This window comes from Pogoniulus pusillus, chromosome 33, assembly GCF_015220805.1.
Source record: "Pogoniulus pusillus isolate bPogPus1 chromosome 33, bPogPus1.pri, whole genome shotgun sequence".
Classification (NCBI taxonomy): Eukaryota; Metazoa; Chordata; class Aves; order Piciformes; family Lybiidae; genus Pogoniulus; species Pogoniulus pusillus.
Genome location: NC_087296.1, coordinates 11,340,802 through 11,354,638, shown reverse-complemented (window position 1 = coordinate 11,354,638; position 13,837 = coordinate 11,340,802). Strand labels below are relative to the sequence as shown.

At 49.6% G+C, this 13,837-nt stretch overlaps 1 protein-coding gene and 1 non-coding gene across 7 annotated transcripts in view; one reads left to right on the top strand and one right to left on the bottom strand.

Moving 5' to 3' along the window:
* NCOA7 (nuclear receptor coactivator 7) overlaps nt 1–4,513 on the bottom strand; it is a 105,824-nt gene extending 101,311 nt beyond the window's left edge. For 2 of the 6 annotated variants that reach the window (XM_064170268.1, XM_064170274.1), the window contains exons 1-2: nt 4,319–4,513; nt 2,129–2,334 (exon numbers count right to left, since the gene is read on the bottom strand). The gene's annotated coding sequence lies outside the window, so the exon portion shown is untranslated. Of the gene's footprint in view, nt 1–1,497; nt 1,595–2,128; nt 2,335–4,318 lie in introns of all 6 variants that reach the window. The other 4 variants (XM_064170270.1, XM_064170272.1, XM_064170273.1 and 1 more) reach the window with 4 other exon arrangements.
* Nucleotides 4,514–12,976: 8,463 nt separating this feature from the next.
* TRNAE-CUC (transfer RNA glutamic acid (anticodon CUC)) lies at nt 12,977–13,048 on the top strand. Its single transcript has one exon. It is a non-coding gene; the product is annotated as a tRNA-Glu (tRNA).
* Nucleotides 13,049–13,837: the final 789 nt, after the last annotated feature.

The following is a 13,837-nucleotide window of genomic DNA, read 5'->3' as shown; positions in this document are numbered from 1 at the left end:
AAAGCATTAGAGAAACACTACTTCTTATGCTGATGGTAAAAATCAAGCCCCTGGCACCAGACTGGGGCATTACTTGACCATAAGTCCATTAACTGCAGCAATGGGTAAGTGCTACCTACCACTGTGACTACTGACACAGCATGCCAGCACTGCTGAGCCACTGAGGACAGACTTATTCCTTGTAGCAAGCATCCTCTCCAAGGCAGTTCTGTTTGTTTCTGCAATCACAGCATCACCTGACCTAGCGGGAAGCCATCCACACCTCTTCCCCTCAGAACAAAGGTGGCAGTGATGGTTCATAAATATTCATACTTCTTCCACGCTGCATTAGCTTAGAGTATTTTAAAACGAAAACAAAGCAGAAAATAAGACAGATGGTATGTGGGACAAAACCCAGAAAAACACAGACAGGAGTACAACAGATAGAGAGAGCACTAAGAGAAAAGGTTAGATTCACTTGGAAAATGAGTCAGGAATAAATTCCCTTTTCTTAAGATAAGGCTAAGCTCATGGAAGCAGCAGCTCTCACTGAACCTCTGTAAAACACAGCTGTGATTTCCTCTAACTGGTGTGCTGGGACAGCTCTTTGTCTGTCCAGGGAGTCTTATATTTTGGGGAAATGGCTCTCAGATATCTAAGGAAACACTATGGGAAGATCCCAAAATCAGTCACTAGTGGGTGAGACTATAGTGTAAAGAAAATCTCCTCTCCAGAAATCAGTAGTTATTAATAAAAGCCTTTTAAATCCCATTAAATAAAGACAGAATGACACATAAACAGCTCTAATTAGACACTGCAATCAATAGGTAAACACAAATCTTGCCTGTATAAACAAGGGTAACTTTCCTGCTTATACTGGATGTCTTCTGCTCCTGTAAACCATGTCTGAAACACGATGAGCAGTCACAGAGCCTGCATTTCAAACACAGGGCTTAAAAAAAGACCTATGAAACAGCCATAGCAAAGGAAACGAGAAGTGGCACCTCAGTGGAAACCACACATCACAGAGAAGGCCAAATGCTTAATTACAGAGCATGAATATGAGAGGGGACAGTAACTGAGAGCAGGGAGAAGCTTCATCCAGCTGATAAGGCCAGAGGACCACACAACACATGGAATGTGAGAAATGCAGCTGAAAGCACAGCTCACATTAAAAACAAGATAAACAATAATCAGAACGGCTTATTATGATGAGTACTCTATCCACTGAGAGTTCCACATCTAAGTCAGAAGTGGTTCCATCACATTTAATCCCCTTTAGGTATAGGCATGTCATTAGGATCCTATTTAGTAAGACTTCTCCAAGTCTGGTCAACAAGTGTAAGAGCAAAACACTGCACCTGGAGTAACTCACCCTGAGCACTTACTATTACCTTCTGCATTGCAGCTGATCAGGAAGCACCAACAGACCCCACACAAACTGCTTACACCCTGTGCTTGAAGGCAAGCAGAAAAGAGACTCCAGACACACAACCACAGCCTTGCCCTGCTACCCACCTCAAGACCAACCAGTTCTTAACACACCTTCCAGCTGGGGCACAGTCACTCACTGGTGTCTGACATGTTGATAAGCACCAAGTAGTGTATGTTCCACCTACAATCAGAGGGGTCTGCTAAGAAAAGGGGATTAAAAAAGAAAGAGCACTCTCATGCGTGTGTTCAATGTACCAATCTGAAACACCATGTCTGTGGGTGAAATACAGTCCCTCTAGCTTGTCGTGCATTTTGTCACTGCCTCACTGTTCCCTGAATCCAGATAGGGCCAAATGCCACAGGAATAAGGAAACTAATCAGATTTCAGAAGAACATATCTGAAAACTTGTCTCTCCTGCTCTGCTCTTCTTCTGGTCAAGGGAGGCTGCTGCCTAAATGACTCCTCTTAATGCTGACTTCTCACTCCTCAACAGTTTCCTCTTTTTGGGAAGGCAACCTTAACCCCCAGGAGAATCTTGCAGCAGCAGCATGACTTGTGCATTGTCCTCCACGAGGACACAGATCCCGTGGCCAGGCTCACTCGCAGCGAATCCATGGCAGGTGGCCATCCCCACCGCCAAAAACTGCACAGTAAGTGGATCCCTCACTAAACCAGGAGCTGGCCCCATACTCTTACAACCTTTTTTTTGCTTACCAACCAAGAGGAGGAGGAGGAGATCCGTCAGCCTGCTGCTTCATGGGCGATGGCACTACAGTCACCTTGTCAATAAAGCTGAGAGCCACCACTGTCTGCTGCTGCATCTGGCACCTGCCGACACACAGAGGGCACAAGCCGGGTGCTGAGCAGGGAGTTCTACTGTTTTTCTGGACACTGGTCATACTCCAGCTTTGCTTCACTGCCTATTGGAAAGCAAAGGGAAATTGAGTCCTTTTATCCTTCATTTCCATCACAATTATCATTTGTGAACATCTCCAGTTGCCTGAAGCAGTAATTTTTTTGGTGTCAGGTCATGCTGTAAAGGCTCACACTAATTTCCCACCTCTGAAACACCCAGCTGGGTAACAGCAGGGAGCAGTATCCATCTGCAGAACCTTCATAATTCAGTTTCTTTTTGCCAACCCAAATCACTTCCCAACGAATTCATCTCTATTTGAATAGAGGGAAATATTCCCTAACACTTAAGGGATTTGCAATCTGTCTGCTGAACTCAAGACCAGAAGCCAGCCAAATATTTACTAGAGCCAACCCTCAATCAAGCTTTCACAGCACTGTTTGCCTGTTTAGCTCCTTAAAACATTTTGTGTGTCTCTCTGTACATTTTCCAGGTAAAAAGAGGAAAGAGAAAGCAGCCTAAAATGCACCAGGACTCACATAGTTTTTAAGCATAGCTTACATTTAAAGACATCTATCCATGATAAAGTAATCCTAATTCAGAAAGCATATATGCACACATCCTGCCCTTGGCACTTTTCCCTTGCCTCCTCCATCAATTTTCTGAAGGCTGCACATTTCCACATACACATCCAAAGGGACATTAGCAAAACAGGATTTCCACACTCTGCAAACCCTTGCTGGGACAATACACTGGGAGAGCTCATCAACATGCAGTCTAAGCATCATCCAACCACAGGCCCTTAGCATCTGAGGCAAAACATAATCGACTAATAGGCACCCACCCACCCTGAAAGTCCATCATTATGCATTAATACAACAAATGTACATCTGCTTAATGGGGGAGCAGTAATTGTGGCATGTGAAGTAAACACACAGTAAAAGCCTCTTATGGAGTCTAAGCATTCAGCAGCTTGTTTCACCACCTAGAAGACAAACAGTTACTGCATCCTTTAGCACCCTGACATTGCACACACACCACCAATACACAGCTCAACGCTGCACACACATCACCAACACACAGCTCAACCCTTTCACCCAAAAGCAACTCTGAAGTTGACTTTATCACTCTCTACAACTCCCAGAAAGGAGGCTGGAACCCGGTGGGGTTGGTCTCTTCTCCCTAGTAATGAGTGACAGGACAAGAGGAAGTAGCCTCAAGTTGCATTAGGGGTTAGGGTGGGTATGAGGAAAGACTCTTCACTGGAAGGGGTCTCAAACACCGGAGCAGGCTGCCGAGGGAGGTGGTTGAATTCCCAAGCCTAGAAATGGTTCAAACAGGGAAAGATGTGGTGCTGAAGGACATGGTTTAGCACCAGGCTTGACAGAGGTAGCGAATGGTTGGACTCTTAAAGGGGTTTTCCAACCAAAATGATTCTATGATGAGGTAGATAAAGTCCGTTGCACACATTCGAGAGACTGTATCCATTACTGACACACCTTTGCCCCTCGGCAGCACTTCTTAATCATGACAACCCAAGACTAGAACATAAAGAGAGCCTGGAACATTCCAGTAAATCATCCAGTATCTGGGGAGGGAGGAAATAAACGAGGTTTGAAGCCCTGCAAGCCAACAAAAGCAGCCCGCTCAGCGCTATCGGCTGGGCAGCGGCGGCAGCAGAGGCGGCCCCGGGTCTCACAGGCACAGCGCGGCGGGCAAGAGCCGCTGCTGCCCGCAGCCCCCCGCGTCCCCCGGCCGTACACGCAGCAGCAAGAACACCCCACGGACGCCAGACACAACACATCACCACACGGCCGCCGCCAAATATCGCTCGCCCTCGGCGCTGCGATGCCGAGAGGGCTCTGTAAAGAAACGAGCAGCCGAACAGCTCCTCTGGCACCACACCGCCGGCCGCGCCGCCGCCCCCCACCCCGCCGGGGCTCCGCTCCCAGCCTGGCTCCCGCCAGCGAACAAGGCCGTGGCCGAGCGGCGCCCGCCCTGCCCCGGCCCCGCGTCCGCAGAACACGACGCGCCCCCACCGCGCCGCGCACCTGCAGGGCGGGGGCCCAGCGCCATGGCGGCCCCGCGGCACTGCGCCCGGGCCCCGCAGCCGGAGGTCTCTGCGGGAGCTCCGACTGCAGCTCTCCCCGCTCGGCCACAGCAGCGACGGCTCCGCCGTTCTTCCCGGGCTCCGCCCCGCCGCGGCGACCCCGCCTCACACCCTGCCCCCGCGGATCGCTGCCGGCCCGGGGCTGCGGCTGGTGGGAGGCGCCGCGCGTCGGGAGCGGGCCCGTAGCGGAGCACTGGGCGGGGGCAGGGGGCGTGCTTCCCCCAGCCGCCTCCCGGGCCCGCCGTGCTGCCGGCGTGCCCTGTGCTGGGCAGCGGGATCCATCTTCAGGGCCGGAAAAGAAGCCGTATGATGTATTTCTTCATAAAGCCCAAGCGCCGGGCTCTGCTGCCGGGGATGAGCTTGGTCAAGGGCAGAACTGAAACAAAAGCATCGATTTTGGTAAACGGAGGTTAACCAATGCCTCTAGGTCCACGGGAAACTGAAAACCCTGCCATCTCTACCGGCTGTTTCCATTCTGCCAGCATGCAGGCTTCTTGGCCCAACACCCAACACCACAGTCTCAAGTTGTGCCAGGGTAGGTATAGGCTGGATGTTAGGAAGAAGTTCTTCACAGAGAGAGTGATTTCCCATTGGAATGGGCTGCCCAGGGAGGTGCTGGAGGCACCGTCCCTGGGGGTCTTCAAAAAAAGCCTGGATGAGGCACTTAGTGCCATGGTCTGGTTGACTGGTTAGGGCTGGGTGCTAGGTTGGACTGGATGAGCTTGGAGGTCTCTTCCAACCTGGTTGATGCTATGATTCTATGAACAGAACAGGTACCAGAAATCCCATTCCCTTACCTGCCACGGCTCCAGACCTCTGTGGTAGCCTAAACAAGATCTGGCTTCCCATTCCTTCCCGTTCCCTAGCTCTGAAGCACTGGAAGGCTGAGGAAAAGGCCTTTGGTATTGCAGTACCTCTAAATCCCCAGTTCTAGCAGTTCAGAAGCCTGCAGATAGGCAGCGGCATAGAAAAGAACAACACAACCTGTATGCAGACCCCTACAGCTGCTGAAAGAACGTGCAAAAATAAAAGCAAGCATCGAGCAGACATCCCCAGGTAGGAACCTCTCTACAACTACCTGAAAGGACACTGTGGAGAGGCTGGTGCTGGTCTCTTCTCACAGGTAAAGAGTGAGCAAGAGGGAACGGCCTCAAGCTGCGGCTGGGGAGGTTTAGACTGGACATGAGGCAAAGAGTGGTCAGGCATCGGAATGGGCTGCCCAGGCAGGTGGTGGAGTCACCAAGCCCAGATGTGTTCAAAAATCGTTTGGATGTGGTGTTTAGGGTGAACCTTGTAGAGTAGGGATATAGGTTGGACTTGGTTTATCCTGAGGGGCTTTGCCAACCTGAATGTTTCTGTGATTCTGTGGTTCCTCTAAGTTGTTAGGATGTTACAAATCCAACAAGTTTTTACTAGGACAGCTTCTGCCAGCAGCCTGTTTTTTAAGCTAACACATCCTTAAATATCCCTTTCAAAATCACACACGTGGATTTCAGGACTGAATACCTTGTACATGGAGCCATATCCCATCACTACCACTGCCCTACTCAACAGATGCTTTCTATCACCCAGTGTCAGCAACGGGACAATTGCTGTCTCAACTCCTCCACTAAACTGGCTGCTGTACTTCCAGCTAAAATTGGCATCTCCATGTGTTTTCTTTCTGTTCTTCTCCAAGACTGTTTGTGTTTTAAAGACAATCTCTGTCTTGTAAAAGTTTCCTGTTTACAGGACACACTTTGCTAGAGAGTGATTGGCATTGGAATGGGCTGCCCGGGGAGGTGGTGGAGTCGCCGTCCCTGGAGCTGTTCAAGGCAGGATTGGACGTGGCACTTGGTGCCATGGTCTAGCCTTGAGCTCTGTGGTAAAGGGTTGGACTTGATGATCTGTGAGGTCTCTTCCAACCCTGATGATACTGTGATACTTAGTGCCATGGTCTGGTTGACTGGCTAGGGCTGGGTGCTAGGTTGGACAGGATGAGCTTGGAGGTCTCCTCCAACCTGGTTGATTTAATGATACTGCCTGGGGTAAAAGACAGGTAAACCCAAAGTTACACTGGTTAAAATCTCAAAGAGCTCACTGGGTTTTCTACCACAGCACAGAAGAACGAGGCTCTGCTCTCTGCTACTGCTTAGGTAACTAAATTGGGAGCAGAACGGTGCTGCTATTCGAGCCTCGGCCATTTGTGGCCGGAGTTATCGTCAGGGGAACGGCCACGTTTTCCACACAGGTCTTCGTGCAGGATCCAACAGCAGCCGAAGGGAACAGGCACGGCTTGAAGAGGAAAGGCCCCGGGGGAAAACGTCCCTTGTCAGTGCGTGTGGCTGCCAGCAACTGGGGGAAAGAGGAATAAGACTGCAGACATAAATAAAATAGTATTGCTTACTTGGCTGCTTCTGGGTTTGCCAAAACAAGGTAGAAGGTATGCAGCCCTGTCCATCAAAGCAGGGGAAAACCTACTTAATCTCTTAGCTGAACTTGCACAATGATAGTGATTAACACCTTACTTTAGCTCCAAGAGAGACTGTCATTGTCCCACTAAGGAAAAACTTTTTCCCTGTGTGGGTGACAGAACACTGAAACAGGTTGCCAAGAGAGGTTGTGAAGTGTCCTTTTCTGGAGACATTCAAAACCTGCCCAGATGCCTTACTGCATGATCCTGCCTTGGCAGTGGTGGTGCACTTGATAGAGGTCCCTTCCAACCCCTACCACTCTGTAATTCTGCAATGTACCAGTTCACTGCCCAGCATTATTCCAGCATCTCTGCTGTATTGTGTAGGACAATGCACAGACTCCATAGAGCAGACAAAGAAACTCCACTTCTCTATAGTATTGACATTGCCCCGAGCATCTCAAATACATAATAGAGTCCACTGGCATGAGGAAGAAACCACTCAAACTCCTGTCAGAGCAGCAGAGTAAGCAAGTTGGGACTGGAATAGAAGCATCATTACAAGTTTTGGTTACAATGCTGTGTGTTATCACTCAGAGCTCAACCCACAGACTTCATGTCATTGTAAGAAACTCTGTGAGTGGGATCATAGAATCATAGAATCAACCATGTTGGAAGAGACATCCAAGATCATCCAGGCCAACCTAGCACCCAGCCCTATCCAGTCAACTAGACCATGGCACTGAGTGCCTCATCCAATCTCATCTTGAACACCTCCAGAGACAGCGACTCCACCACCTCCCTGGGCAGCCCATTCCAATGCCAACTACTCTCTCTGACAACAACTTCCTCCTAACATCCAGCCTAGACCTCCCCTGGCACAACTTGAGACTGTGTCCCCTTGTTCTGTTGCTGCTTGCCTGGCAGAAGAGACCAACCCCACCTGGCTACAACCTCCCTTCAGGTAGTTGTAGACAGCAATGAGCTCTGTCCTGAGCTTCTTCTTTTCCAGGCTGTACACCCCCAGCTCCCTCAGCCTCTCCTCACAGGGCTGTGCTCCAGGCCTCTCAGCAACCTTGGTGACCTTCTCTGGACACTTTCCAGTATCTCAACATCTCTCTTGAATTGAGGAGCCCAGAACTGGACACAGTACTTAAGGTGCAGCCTGACCAGTGCTGAGTACAGGGGCAGAATAACCTCCCTTGTCCTACTACATGGATCTAACTTTACTGAGTCTCGAGGCAAGAGGATCTGCCTTTACTGAGTCTGGAGGCAAGAGGCACCCAGGCATTCAATGACAGAACAAGAGAACATATTCTCAAACTGCACCAGGGCAGGTTTAGGCTGGACATTAGGATGAAGTTCTACACAGAAAGAGTGATTGGCATTGGAATGGGCTGCCTGGGGAGGTGGCGGAGTCGCCATCCCTGGAGGTGTTTACGAGGAGGCTGGATGAGGCACTTAGTGACATGGGTTAGTTAATTAGAAGGGTTAGGTGATAGGTTGGACTCGATGATCTTAGAGGTCTTTTCCAACCTGGTTGATTCTGTGATTCTGTGACTACCTGTTAAAACAATTCAGATAGATATGCACACACATATGATCTTTGAAACAACAATTAATTTTGGTCTCTCCACAGCACAGAGGATAGAAGATAGTCCAAATTGTTTGCTCTTTTCCATAGCAATGTATTCCATGGCAATTGATATGAATGCAAATGCTCTAACATGATTTAATTAACTGTCTTTGTGATATTGATAATTAGAATACCTGAGGAAATCTTGAAGTCGCATTGCCCATTCCTTTCAGGATCAGGCAATTTTCCTTTGTCACCAACAGCAATATTTTGATGGAGATAAAACTGAAATTTGCTTTTTTTAATGACTTCCAAATTGTGAATTTTAACCCTTGGAAAAGATTTCTCACACAAACTCACATGCTTAGAAAACCCATGGAAGACAGAACCATCTGAAGACACTAAAGGGCAATGTTTGAATGGGGATTGATCTCCCACACTACACACTTCAGTGTACAGAGCTGCATATATCGCAGAGAAAAAAGACTGTCAGAGGTCCTAACAATGTTTATGGCCTACATTCAGATTAGCTTATGCTAGTATCAGAAACTGTTAGCTTGTAGCCTAAGAAAGAAAGTCTGTGATAAAGCATAACACTGCTGAGCTTTGACACCATCACAGTCCAGTCTCAAATAAGTATAAAAATAAAGGTGACACTAATCTTTTCTTTTTTTCCATTAGCAGCCATCCTGCTTTTCCCAATTACTCTTACAATTATTCACCATGAAGTCACAAAATAGGTTTCATATAGGCAGATTTTCATGCATAATTGAGGCTCTGCTTGATCCTGCCATGGACTGGGGGCTGACTTCTGTAATAATACATGGCTATTTTTAGTCTGGCTTCTTCCCTTTATATAATGATGAAATTTCTGAGTGTCCTCAGCTAACCCTGTAACTTGGAATTGATTGTCTAGATAGAACTCCATTTGATGGAAGTGTTGAAAATTTCTGCAACAAAAGAGAACTAAACCACAGTTTAAAACTTTTACTTCTGCCCTAAGAACTGATTCTGTGCACCCATTTCTAACTGTCCAGTACAGCAAACCAGAAGTCGCTTTCAAAATGCTCTGCAGAAGAAAGAGTGTACAAGAAAAGGAATTTGCTCAGATACATAAGAAGATTATAACAGGTCCTATTTGTTCCAGCTGAGGCACTTTGTTGAGCGCAGTGGGCACCCCACCACCATACCTTATGTCTAACCCCAGAATCACCTCCATTATAACACCTGCTAAGAAGCAAAAGCTGACACGAGTCTTTGTAGAGGAAATACGGTGTCAGGGGAAGACCTGAAGAGCAAGGAAAACATGAACCCGTGAAGGTTTTTGTCCTGAAAGCTCTGCTGGTGAGCTATTTTTCCCCTTTCTTCAGGATCTTTAAAATGTTTTCTGTGACTAGCACATGACTAGTTGGCACATTAAGAGATGACACTGCAAATTCTCCCGCTCTGCCCCCTACCTCTGTTCCAATTCAACTACAAGGAGATTGAGCAAGCCACTTACAGCTTGGAAGATAATGGAGCTAGGAGTACCAGAGCTGTTGTGACGTTTAGACAGCACCTTTTGAGGTGTTCCTGAGGCTCTTTCCATTAAAACATTATTATCATTAAAACAGATACAAGAAATATAAACTACAGTAATACTTTTCCCCTGAAAATCATTATAATCAGATAGTTCAGTAATCACAGAATCATACAATCAACCAGGTTGGAAGAGACCTCCAAGATCACCCAGTCCAACCTAGCACCCAGCCCTAGACAATCAACCAGACCATGGCACTAAGTGCCCCAGCCAGGCTTGGCTTCAACACCTCCAGCCACAGAGACTCCACCACCTCCCTGGGCAGCCCATTCCAATGCCAATCACTCTCTCTGACAACAACTTCCTCCTAACATCCAGCCTGAACCTGCCCCAGCACAACTTGAGACTGTGTCCCCTTGTTCTGTTGCTGCTTGCCTGGCAGAAGAGACCAACCCCACCTGGCTACAGCCTCCCTTCAGGTAGCTGCAGACAGCAATGAGGTCTGCCCTGAGCCTCCTCTGCTGCAGGCTGCACACCCCCAGCTCGCTCAGCCTCTCCTCACAGGGTTGTGCTCCAGGCCTCTCTGCAGCCTTGCTGTCCTTCTCTGGATGCATTCAAGCACCTCTTTCTTTAACAGAGGTGGTTTTATGAGGAGCATGGAGGGAGGAAGGCACCCTGCCATCACCCATGACAACCCATCTTTCACAGAGCCAGAAGACATCTTAAGAACCTGGGAGGCTCAGCCCTGCCTTCCTCCAAGATGTCACACAACCAGAGGCAGTCTAAGTACAAGCAGTGCCAATGAATGATCGTTATGTCACACACATCTTCATCACTCCAAACGCAGTGCAAATGGACCTCCCCTATTTTTAACTTCTCTGTCTCAAGTGCTGCTACCATCACAGCAATCAGTACCCCTCAAAAACCCACTTGAGAAGCACCCAGGGTAGGGAAGCATAAGCTTTTAACCATGAGACAAGGGAGCCTGTGAAACATAGAAAGCCCTTTAAAGCTGGCTCAGTTTCTCCAGTCTGTTACCACCTTACTATCTGTTGGTGCTCCTTGCAGGTTCTGGGGCCAAAATCATCACTTCAGTTGCACTGGCAATTTCCCCCTTGTCTCAGAGTTACAGGAAACCAGGTCCCACTTTGCCTTGCTCTTCAGCTAGGGGCACAGATTGCTTTCTGGGCCCAGGTGGCCTCTCTCACCTAACCACATCCCCCTCTTTGCAATGGCCTCAGGTCTCTGTGGTGCCTCAGTGTGAGCTGTGCTCTGCCTCCAACACTCCATGGCTTAGTCTCAAGGACTGAAACTCCTTGGTCTTATGAAAGAAAGCTCACGCCAAGTGCAGTCTTGCAGGATGTAAGCCAGCTGATTGTATCTAATAGGCTCTGTTTGTAACCTCATAGTTTGTGAGTTATCTCCATCATGGCAGAGTAATATTGCTCACATCAGATAAAAGAAAGCTCCATCACAATCAAGATACAGATTTTCCATCTTGGGATGAAACAAACCCTTGGCTGCACAGGGGCTCTGGTGAGACAGACCCCAACCATCCAAACCTCCTGAGGAAAGCAGGCTCCTTAAGTTTGCCATCAGACTCTAAAGCTTTTCAGGATCACCATTCCTGAAGGTGTTGAAAAGCCACATAGATGTGGTGCTGGGGGATATGGCTTAATGGTGGTTTTGACCAGAGCAGCATTAATGGTTGGACTTGGTGATTTTGAAAGTCTTTTCCAACCTAAATGATTCTGTGGTTCTATGAAAATAAACTAAGGTGTATTTGTGGGGTCCACAAGCATGACTTCACTACCTGAAGGGGCATTGTAGCCAGGTGGGGGTGGCCTCTTCTCCCAGGTAACCAGCAATAGAACAAGGGGACACAGTCTCAAGTTGTGCCAGGGTAGGTATAGGCTGGATATTAGGAAGAAGTTCTTCACAGAGAGAGTGATTGGCATTGGAATGGGCTGCCCAGGGAGGTGCTGGAGGCACCGTCCCTGGGGGTCTTCAAGAAAAGCCTGGATGAGGCACTCAGTGCCATGGGCTGGTTGACTGGCTAGGGCTGGGTGCTAGGTTCGACTGGATGATCTTGGAGGTCTCTTCCAACCTGGTTGATTCTATGGTTCTATGATTCTATGAAGTCTGAAGCTTATTCTCAGCATGGGAAGGGAGTAACTTCTGCTACTACAGCCTGCACAACCACTTTGCTCCTGCAACCAACACAGCGGAGAGAACAGGGCTCACACGGAGGTCACCTGTATTGATGGCTGAGTTCCCTCAGAAAACCTTACCCGAAAAAGCCATCTCAGACCCCTAGGCACGGTCTAAGGGGGCCCTGGCAGTGCCGCAAGGCAGGAGAAGCGCAGACTGCTTTCCCTGCACGGAGCCATGGCTGGCCTTTCGGTTCGGCTCTATCCCGCGGCCGAAGCACCGACGCCCGGAGCTGCCGGACTCTCCTGCTTCCTGCAGCCTGTCTGAGGAGCGTTTCAGACGGAGCAAAGCACCAGCAGCACTCCTGCTCCTCCCCGGAGCCGCCGGCCGGGGTCTGCAGCGCAGGGCGCTAGGCTGACGAGGCTCTGCCTCCGGAGCCGCTACAGCAATACCCGGCAGCGACGCTGTCTTGTATGGAGCTGCGAGCACCGGCAACGGAGAACGAGGGAAGAGTCCCGCGCTAATGGCCCAGCAGCCCGGAGCAGCGAGAGGAGGAAGCCCCGGCCCGGCCCGCCCTCTGCCCGGGCCGCGCAGCTCTTGCCTGTCGGGGTAATGCGGCTACTGTTGGCGCCGGCGCCGCTAGGCGGGCGGCACAGCGCGCCCGAACCTGCGTCCCGCCCGGCCTCTCACCGCCACCATTTCTCCCGCCCACAGCCAGCGCCCGTCACCCGCCTCGCCAGTGGCACCTCCTCCTCCCCAGCCCGCCGTCGTTTCCCTCTTCCGTGGCGTGGAGTGGAACATCCCTCCCGACACATTGCTGCCTCTGGGGCTTGGTACTGCCCAGAAGGGGGGAGTACCAAGCAGAGAAACAAGCTGGACAGTAAAGCGGGGATGGGGTGTAGGTGTGGGGCGCTGATCATAGTTACCTCTTGAGAAATACAGGCAAAACGGTGTGCGTGGATCCCTGGTGGTCTAGTGGTTAGGATTCGGCGCTCTCACCGCCGCGGCCCGGGTTCGATTCCCGGTCAGGGAAGCTTCTTTTTCGTCCCAATCCTCTTTACTTTATTTCAGTGTTCTTCCAACCCTCTCCTCCTGTTTTCACAGCCCAGAAATCATCCAGCTGGCTGCTGTGCGAGGCGTCGACGTTGGGGCCCCGCACCAAGTTTTAAGAGGACTGTGTGCAGAATCTCAGCCTGCACAGAGGTAGCATGCGTCTGGAAGTGCTCCTGTCACAAAACTGCTGTCTAATGGCCTTTTCAGTCTGGTGCCAGACCCTCATACAGAGAATAAACAGCACAGAATCCTAGATTTGCTTCGTCTGGAAAAGCCCTCCTTGAGCATCAAGTCCAACCGTCAGCCTAAGACCACCATGGCCAGCAAACCATGTTCTGAAGTGCCATGGCCACACATTTCTTGAGCACCATCAGGGATGAGGACCCCACCACCGCCCTGGGCAGCCTGTTCCAATCCCTCACCAATCCTGCAGCAAAGAAATTCTTCTTAATCTCCAACCTAAACCTCTTCTGGCACAATTTCAGGCCACTTCCTCTTGTTCTGTCACCTATCCACGCAGCAAGGAGTGGGAACCAGTCCTCTTGCTGCTGTCCTATCACCTCAGGTCCCGTTGTTATGGTCTGGAGTGTCAAGACCCTAGGATCAGTGTTCACCTTCACTGTGGTTGCAATCAGACAATTCCTGAATCCCTTGGATTAACATGAAGGGGGGAAGGAAAAAGCACATCTCCTAGAGTCTTAACTGATGTTCCTACTTTAAATAAGAAGTGCCTCATGACACTGGAACACGTCCAGAGAAGGGTGACAAA